This window comes from Ixodes scapularis, unplaced genomic scaffold, assembly GCF_016920785.2.
Source record: "Ixodes scapularis isolate PalLabHiFi unplaced genomic scaffold, ASM1692078v2 PGA_scaffold0__279_contigs__length_252992795, whole genome shotgun sequence".
NCBI lineage: Eukaryota > Metazoa > Arthropoda > Arachnida > Ixodida > Ixodidae > Ixodes > Ixodes scapularis.
The window spans coordinates 244,160,413-244,170,017 of NW_024609835.1; the positions used below are offsets into that span (position 1 = coordinate 244,160,413).

At 48.7% G+C, this 9,605-nt stretch overlaps 1 pseudogene; it reads right to left on the minus strand.

The window, feature by feature from the left end:
* Positions 1–2,340: 2,340 nt before the first annotated feature.
* LOC115317526 lies at positions 2,341–9,393 on the minus strand (annotated as a pseudogene).
* Between the last annotated feature and the right edge of the window lie 212 nt (positions 9,394–9,605).

Genomic DNA, 9,605 nt, shown 5'->3' on the forward strand with positions numbered 1-9,605 from the left:
GTTTTGTGTTATTCCCCATCCACGATTTATTGATAACTGTAAGGGAGTGCATTTATGCCAGTGGAGAGATTCCTTTACAAAATTCTAGCGGGGCGAACGTTGAGAAATTTGTAGGATTGCTCTGTTTTCATTTAAGTTCAACAATGGTGGTGTACAAGGGTTTATTGTTAATACAGAAGCAAGGAGTGTGTATTGAGACCAGTGTCCCGCCCGCATTAAGTGAAGTTTTTCTGTCCAAGTGTGACAATAGAATTGCGGCTGACCGATCGGGAGTGACTAGATGAAGGTATTCAGATACGTTGATGATATTTTTGTTTTGTTCCGGGTTGGGTCTTCCCAAGACAGGGAGATTCTGATAGCTGATTCGTTGAGTGTGTTTAAAGAGCACTCTAACGGATTGAAGTTCACCAAAGAGGACCCGAAGGAAGGAGAGTTTCAGTTTTTAGACATTGAGCGCTTGCTTTCTTTGAGTCTCATGTGTGCTGGAACTACTCACCTAGGTCGAGGAGGGCCGTACTTCCGTACGAATCAAACCGCTCTAAAGTAATAAAAAAGGGAATTATGACTAGTAGTTTGTGGGGTCTCTTACTAGATCATGTCCGCACAAGATGATCACGAGTTTTTGCGGGCAGGCTAATAAATGTTTGGAGTGTGGGTATACCCTAGCAGCCTTCTGGTAGGTGTGGCTGAGAGCCTTTTGAAAAAAGTGCGCAATCCGGAGGCTGGCACGGGTAAGAAGCCTACGCAGAGACCTGCTGTGTTACCTTATATCCACAAGGCTGCGCACAGGTTAAATAAAGTGGACAGAGGTCCGACCCCTATCCCCGGTTGTGCTAAGCAGCATAAGAATAGGATTGTCCCTTCAGTGGTTTATAGTATTCCGCTGGACGGTGTAAGAAGGTATACATCTACCAAACAGGCCGTTGTGTAAACGACAGATTGCGTGAACACGCGCTCGGTGAGGTCGTCACTGCCAGGAATCTTGGCGGTGCACTGTGATAGGTGCGGGTGCACTCCTGTTTTAATCGATACTGAGATTCTATCAAAGCATCGTCGAAAGACGACTAGAGAGATAGCGGAACACTTCTTTATTTAAAGTACAAAGATAAGTGTGTCATCTCTCCCTCGATTCGTTTATATGACTGCGAACTTGCGTTTATCAGCAGTTTCCGACGCATTGGCCAGTTGATATGTTGCGACGTACGTGACGTGATCTTATTGGATGTATGTAGGCACGGCGGTGGGCGTCATTTTTCAGAAATTAAATAGTTGAAAGTCGGCGCATTGTATGTGTACGACTTCGTCAGTGTCTTTTTTGCACTGTTTTTACCCTTTCAAAATAGGCTATTCCTGTTTCAATCACTTTCCATCGTGATTTTCTTCTCCTGGGCAGGATAAGACAGTTCGTGTTTATTTTTTTTTTAACTTTTACACCACTAGAAAGCAAACGGGGAAAGAATCCGTTACATGTAACGGGATTCCTTGAATTTCGTTAATTCTTGTAATTTAGTTATTAATCCACTACTTTTTCGAAACGGTCATTTATGAAGCAAGTATATTATTCACTGAGAAATGAATTACTTACAATTACTTGCTATCACCGCGTCCAAGCAGGGACGCTTGCTTAGCTCCAACGGAGCGAATGATTCCGCGTGCGCTTTCGACGACGTTCGAAATTGGAATCTCGGACACCGATCCCCCTAGTCATCTCAGGAGTGGGAATGGGCCCAGTGTCTCCATTCCGAGGAGTCGAAAAGAATTGAATTGTCCGAAACTCTAGTGGAATTGAAATAGAAGGGGGGGGGGGGGGGTTCGCATTTCGCAACATTGATTTGTATTCACATACCTTCTACTGATGGTTAACAAGTTACTTGCACTTCCTGTAATAAACTTGGGGGTGGGAGAATTTTCGACTTTTTTTTAGTCTTATGGAAAAGTAGCATAGAAGTAACGCAGTTCGATTAAAAGTAACAATAAAAGGTGAAAGCCGTTTACAACTCCCTGTAATGCCGAGTTGGAGCGCAGCTCTTGAGGAGGAGGAGGGAAGGGTGACCCACTTTTATTGGACGCTTTCCGCTAAATTCTTTTCGCACGCCTATATCCACCCATCTCTTTCTGACTAGTTTTGAGTTTCAAAATTAATTCCGTCAAATGACCGGATCGCAGGCGCAAGGCCGGCGCCGATGCGATGCCGCGGATGTTATCATTCGTGCGTTCGGATCGCCGGCCTTGCGCGTGGGAAGCGCACTTGGGGAGCGCACCCACCGCGCGCTCCCCAAGTGCTTCGCTCTCTGGTTTCTGCTCGCGCGCTCTGGCCGTGGTGTGGGCAAATGTCGACTTTTAGTTTGTAGACGTAGTTCGGTCTATAAGGGGGGCTTTGAGTATCGCTGGTTGCTCTGGAACCGGGGTTCTAATTCAAATCCCGGAGCAGAGTCTGCTTCAGGGGAAGCAGCGCGATGCACAGGGCTGACAGCGTGACGAGGATGGCGGGGATCGTGCTGAAGCCGCTGCCGCCGTAGCCGTGGATCTTCGGCGGGGGCACCTTTGCAAGCCGAGCTCGATCGCGCGAAGATCGTACAGGGCCCTCTCGGCCGCGCTTGCAGAGGCAGGGCAGTCTGAGCCCGCCGCCAGTTCGTACTTGAGCGTCTCTGCTCTTATCCTGTTGAGGAAAAACATGGTTACTTGCCGCGATGCGCACCCTTACGCTGCACAGTTCTACACAACCACTGCCCGTGCTTAAATTCAGCGGGCTTACGTCCCGTTACAGGTCAGCGGTCGGTGCCCGTGTCGTACTGTAACGTCACGTGAAGCCATGACGTCGCGTGACGCCGTGCCATCACGTGACGCTAATTTCCCGCTAAATTTGACGGCGATATGTATTAAATTCGCGCGCTTTTTTAATCTTTTTTTTTTTCTTGCGGACTGTTTTGTAATAGGAGAAACCATGCGCATTTCTCTGCGTGGGGGCGTTGCGACCCAACTTTTCATAAAGGACATATGCAAAAGAAAATTTATTTTGAAACAGCCTGGATGAAAAAAAGAATGTCATAAAAACGGGCGCCGTGCGGCAGTTTCCATACCAACTTGCGCTGACGCTGTGACGTGGGGGCTTGGCACAGGTCTACGTCATAGCGTCCTGGGCTGTTGCTATGGAAACCACCGCGCGGCGCCCATTTTGTCGCTCATTTGTTCCTTGCTTAACTTATACAGCGGCGGAGAAGCGTGGCGGCGCACAACTCTACCACGTGATTAGTAGCCATTTTTTTCCTCGGGCTCCCGCGGGCTCCAACTAGAAATTCGTTTCGCCCCGTAAATATAACTTTAATATATTTTTGTTGTAAATTTTTTGACAAACCTTTTTTCCATTAGGGTGTTGAAAAATTATAAGCCATTACACTCTATCAAGGTGGGTAACCAGCGAAGCTGTTTAGCACAGGACACAGACCCGCCTGAGGAGCCGGCGGAAAGTAGACACGCGCGACGGGACCGCCACCGCGGGAGAGCGAAAGGAAAGGACGCACGCAAGCGCTTGGAACGACGACAAAGAGAGGGTGGTGCGAGCGTAGACATGGCTGACGCGGATCGCACTGCGGCAAATTTTTGAGAAACTTTGATTCACCGCCTTAGAGTCTACTGATCTTGAAAATGGTGCCTATTCAGAACTAATCTAAGGAATAGACATATTGCAAATTTACCGAAGCATCAAGGAGAACGCAGGGAATGGTGTTCCACGTGCCACACGTGCCGGCGTCTGCAGCAGTAACTGTTTTGAAGCATAAACCTAAAACAAATGGCCACTTGCGCGCGCCTTCGTCAACGCTTTATTTTGGATATTTACTTCGAATCTTTTATACTGGGAAGTCTTGCGCGTGCGGCGCATGCAGCATTGCGAGCCTGCAGTATTTTTGTCACGTAGTCGAAAAATCCATGGAACCCTCGCCAAATACAGCTTCGCTGTAAAAACTATATATATATATATATATATATATATACTTTTTTTTTTCCTGTGGGACTGTTTCGCAGGGGTCACCCTTACAAAAATGATCAAAGAGCTTCTATTAAGTCTCTTGTATATTCTATAAAAATTGATAGAAACTGAATGACCATTTTTTAAGGGCAGTGGTTTTCTGTTCTTTCCCGTATGGCAACTCGACATCGGGGAAGTTTTCTGGTGTCTCTTTACACCAGCTACCCAGCGATGAATCGCTACGCACCGCGTAAGAAAGAGGACACCAAAGAAGAACCCTGTTGGGAACTATTGTGTGTGTGTTAGACACTTTAAACTGGGGCATTATGTAGCGGGATACAACATAAGGAAGCTAGTCCTTGGAGCCGTACTCCCGATATTCAATGGGTCTTCGACGGACCCATTGCGCCCAAAAAAGCCCGAAGAGAGCGCGTTTTGAAGCAGTTGGCATTTGCTCCGAAAAGCAGAAAACGAAAGGCAGATGTGTTTGCTCCCCACGAGGACTGTGGGCAGACTGATCAAGGTGAGTCGAACGGCTCGACTGCATAGCCACAGAAAGTTGACCTCGTACGGCCGTGCTACTGTGCAGCTCACGACCGCCCAGCGTGGAACTTCCAGCGAATTATTTCAGTGCCGCATTAGAACCATAAGCGCTGTCATGCCTCACCGGAAAGGCCGATAAGACAGCGAGCGCATATCCTGTCCGGCCGTGCTTTGACAGATGTGCAATCACGTACTTCACGAGCACCGACTGATTGCGAGCCTGCCCAACGTATACACCGAATTCATTTGCAAGCTTTAGCGTGAGTTAGGTTGGTCGTGGTGTCGGTTGTTGCTGTTTGTCGTTCATGTGGGACTATAGTGTCACGAATTAAGGCGACGAGAAGGCCAAAATTCAACTGAATGATAAAGGTTTAATTGGCGAACTTGTGCCAACAAAAATAAGTAACGAAAGAGCGTCGAGGCAGCAGAAAAGCGGGCGGCGATTCGGCGCCACTACAGAGCGCTAGCGAGACTGACTCGACAAGGTCGCGGGTAGCTGCTTATCTACCGTGCGTCACTATCTCGAAAGTTCGGCAAAGAAGGCTCGAGCGTCGCGCGCTCCGGGCGAGGATGAACTGGCACTTTCGAGAATAACAAAGCAGAGGGAAAGCTACGTCTGGTGAGAGAATGAACGGGAATCTTCTAGAGAACCGTCACCAAGCGTTGCTTTCTCGGCTCTGCGGGCGGCAATAGTTGATGAGGAAGTGAACTCATCACCTGCAGTTATCAGCGTCCCTGTCCGCTTCGGTGTTCAAGTTGGGATTAGGTTCCGGAATATTTAACATGCAGTTCTCCAGTGCTTTCTGGTTCAGGCACTTGTTCCACACTTCGACGCCTGTTAAACAAAGAAGGGGGGAGGGGGCAAATGGTTTACCACCTGCGCTTCGGAAAATCAAAGATGTACGAAAGCAGCGCGGATTCAGGGCAGATATCTTGTGACTTCTTGCAGATGCAGCAAATGCTGATAGGACCAATGAGACAAAGTCAAAAGAGCAACATCATGGTGTTCGTCATATGTCTGCACGTTCTATCATCGCTGAATCAATCATGAACAGAAAAAATCCTAGTGACTTGCGCTTTTGAAGTTGCTTGATGGGCCCCATTACCTCGTAGCCCCGGCGGCGTCTGGACCTAGGCTGAAGTTGAACTGATGCCACATGAGCGGCCATTGTGATGGCCTTGCTGCTAAGTGCGTACCTTCTGGACACCAATCTCTACTATAAGGGGGTGCATGGCCCATTCAGCAGACACATTTGAAACCACCAGAAATAAGCGGCTTGTTCCGGAAGTGAGCACTTGACAGGCTTTTCAACTCTTCCGAGTGCTGGTTCGAGAGATCCTGCTGGTTGCGGAGTGACAGTGCATGCGGAGCCGAGAAGTGTCCTGGGAAGCTATTCGTTGTGAACATTTTTAGATTCAAGTTTATCAAGTGTGCGTATGTCCCACGTTCAAATGCCTTATTCTCGGGATTTAATCCAAAACGGGAGTATTAAAAACCAATCAAAGACACAAAACAGCACGGACCAAACTATCGACTGAATGAGCTAGGAAGCCCAGAGCACGTCCGACTTCCGGGACAAGCATCGAACTTCCAGTGGCTTCACTTGCGCCAGGCTCGGAGACCAGCTAAGCGAGTGCTTCTTGAGCATACATTTGACACCACCAAATTTGCATCCGCCCCCCTCCCCCCTTTCCCTGAAGCAACGGTGGCGGCATGGAACTTCTCAGATGGCGGCCCCTATTGAATTTTCCTCCGACCAACATGCGTAGGATATACAGGCATAGGCTATCATTAGGCTATGCCAGAAGTCACTTGGGTCAACTGAAGTAGGTGAACTCACTTGGGCCCAAGTATCGCTAGGGCGCCCTTGAAATTCCGACCAAAAGCCATCGAGCCGATTATGTTCGGCATACCTAAAGCATCGGCGCCAGCATTTCTAGAACACCGGCACACGTGCACGAATTTACCCGCCCAAAGTGCAATAAATATCAATACCAATCAATATATTGTCACAAATGACAAGTGATGAGGCGATAATAACTGAAGAAACTAAACGTTTAATGGGGGCGAACTTGTGCCCAAAAATAAAAAGGAAACAGAAGATAACAGCAGAGCGTCGCGGGCGTCGAAGTCGGCGAAAGAGCAGAGTCGAACGCTGGGGCGAAGCTGATAGTGGCTCGCCACGCGGAACCCTTATGCACTATCGGGGAAACATGAAATGCGAACTGAGGAGCGCGTGGCTCGCGGTACAGGCTGCGCCACCTGGAAGTGAGCCTAGAGGCTAGGGTGCGTGGCCTACTCCGATGTGTTCGCGCCCCTCGATTGGCGCTCCCAAAGCTTCGGCAGCGGCTTCTTAGTACGCTGAAAGCTATCGCCGCTATCTTTGCAATCTCAGCGCGTGCGGTGCGAAGAAGCTCGCCGCACGCGCCGAGCGAGCAAAGATAGCGGTGATAGCATTCAGCCCACTGAGAGGCGCACTGCCAAAGCTTGGGGAGCGCAGAGCGAAGGGCGTGAGCACATCGGAGTAGGCCACGCACCCTCGGCCCTACGCTCACTTCCAGGTGGCGCAGCCTGTACCGCGAGCCACGCGCTCCTCTGTTCGCATTTCATTTTTCCCCGATAGTACATGCGTGGGATTCTCGAAAAATCGGCGTAGAAAGTTCGACGCGTAGAACCACGGTAGAACATTCGAACAAGCCAACAGGATTCTCGAAATTACCGGAATACTAGTCAGCAGGAATAAACAAAAAGTTGCGTCGCTCCCAGGAATCGAATCCTGGCTTTTCGCGTGAGAGCCAGGTACGATAACCGTTAGACCACGCGCGCGCTGCCTACTTGGCCAGCTGCGCGCGTGGCAATATCACCCTCACTTGAGAACGCTCGTGTAATACAACTTGTAAGGTCACCCGACTGTAGAACGCGAGAAAATATTAATGTTCGTTTTGGGGCTAGGTCACAAAACTTAAACGGATCGATTATTCTTGTAATGGAATATTGATAGGCCGCCTAATGTAGACGCAAAGTTTCACGATTTTTAGAGCTCTAGTAATTGCAATAATCAATTTACGAATTCTGTTCATTTTCATCTGGCGTCCAGGCAACACTGCTCAAGTAAGTCGCACCATAATGCTCGTGAAACCGAGTGATCATGAACGCTCTCTCATTCTAGGCGCCCCCATTTTCGCCCAAACTCTTCTCGCCGCGGTGCGATCAAAACCATGCCTGTGTCACTGCAGGACCATGCCTGAGTCACTGCAGCAAAGTGGTTAGGTGGGCTTAGTTGGTTCATAATAACTGCAGAAAAGTGGTATAGGTGGGCTGGTTGGGTCATCTTGTCATGCATTGCAACAGATGCCCATGTACGCCTGTTCTACATGACATTAAGATTTTGGCTCGGTACCACGATAGAACTAGTAGAGAGCTGCATGTGGCGTTTGAAATCCGGGATAAGGCTGCAGATTGTGTAAGTGAAGCATCACTTGCCCTATCAAAGAAAGAGCATGAATATATTAGGGGGACAAGCAATGCGTCGACACGGTGATGAAACCCATGTTGTTACGGTGTTGTACGCATTGTCCTGTCGTGTTTGTTCCTCTTCGTAGTCCACGTTTTCTGAACTGTTTTCTCCATCGTGTATAACGTCAACCAACTGGCCCAGTTCACCACTTTATTATGTTGTTGTGGGCCTATATTATGAATATTTTTTTTTCAAATAAACAACAGTTGCGAGTGCGCCTTGCGTTCGTTCACTTCTTCGTCCTTGTCTGTTTCTTCGGCGCTATTAATTTTTTTGGAGCCTGTGTCACTGTCATGCCTTGGGTTAGTAAAGCTAGTGGCGCTTCGCGCGAAATCTATCACGGTGTTTTGTCTTGATCGGTACGTAACAGCGGCGTTCGATTCCTTATTGCGGTAGCAAACGTCGATCTCTTTCTTGCACAACGGTGCGATGTTGGAGTTTCGCGGCACTGTAGAATGCCGAACAGGTTCGGTCCGTCCTCGCTTGCGTCTGCTCGTCGTCTCCCTCGTGTGGACGCGCTTGGGAGACGGACGAACCGCGGACATGTTGTCACGTGATCAATCCGACCGCGGATCAGTCCATCGTATGGATCGGCTATTACCAACGACCCTTTCCAAGCTTCGAAACTTTGTAGGGACCGAAATGGGGATCGCCATGGCAACAGATAGTGGTCAGCAAATCGCTTTGCGAGGTTATGGTCGTCTGCATGTTTGCAGACGACCATAAGTTTGTGTCCTGCAAGCAGGCGGGGAGGGCAACGGCACTGCTTTCCCTGGATTCAGCGACTTTCGTCGTACCAAGGTACAGTCAGCGGCCGCTCAAGAGACGCAGGGTATGGCGAACCTGGAGCATCTAATGATCTATCCACAGCTAAAGAGATCACCGCTCGCAGATAAAAAGGCCGAACCACAACTCACAAAAAAATTTGCTCAATAAAACAAAAAAACAAACACTTACCTGCTGGAAGTTGTTCGTTGCAAAGGGAATCAGGGATTGAACGAAAGCCATCCTTGAGGGTATATAGAAATTTCTTTTCCTCTTCGGGGCATCGCTCGATCTGCACGTTCCTTGTGCAAGTAGGCACGGATTTCGCGGCTCTGTTGACATTATGAAAAAAAAAAAAAAAAAAACACGAGAGCGGCTTTGTAAGAAACTTTCACTTCTGGAATCACTAGTTGGTAGTTCCTTTGTTTGTTTACTCGGGCGCAATATTTTTCACGAAGAAGAAATTCTCTCGGAGATTTGGAGTGAAACATAGACGGCATCAATGAAATACAGCAATTTGAATGAAAAACTGCCCACAGTGAAGGGATACAAGAAAACAATATGGGGCTGGCCGGCGACCATTCGGGTCACCCGCCCCATATTGTTTTCCACCCATTGAAAGGCGTGAGTAAACAGCCGATCAAAAGTCTCCTGTAACCCGAAAATGTACAAGCGCCTGGCGCACAACGCGCATTGAAGCGGCGGCCGTAAAACTGTGGATAACCATATAGGAACCAGAATGCACCGCGGCAGCAGTGGTGTTGCGCAACTTCTGGTGCGATTTGTCTATTTTGCCGTCTCGTTTTACAGCG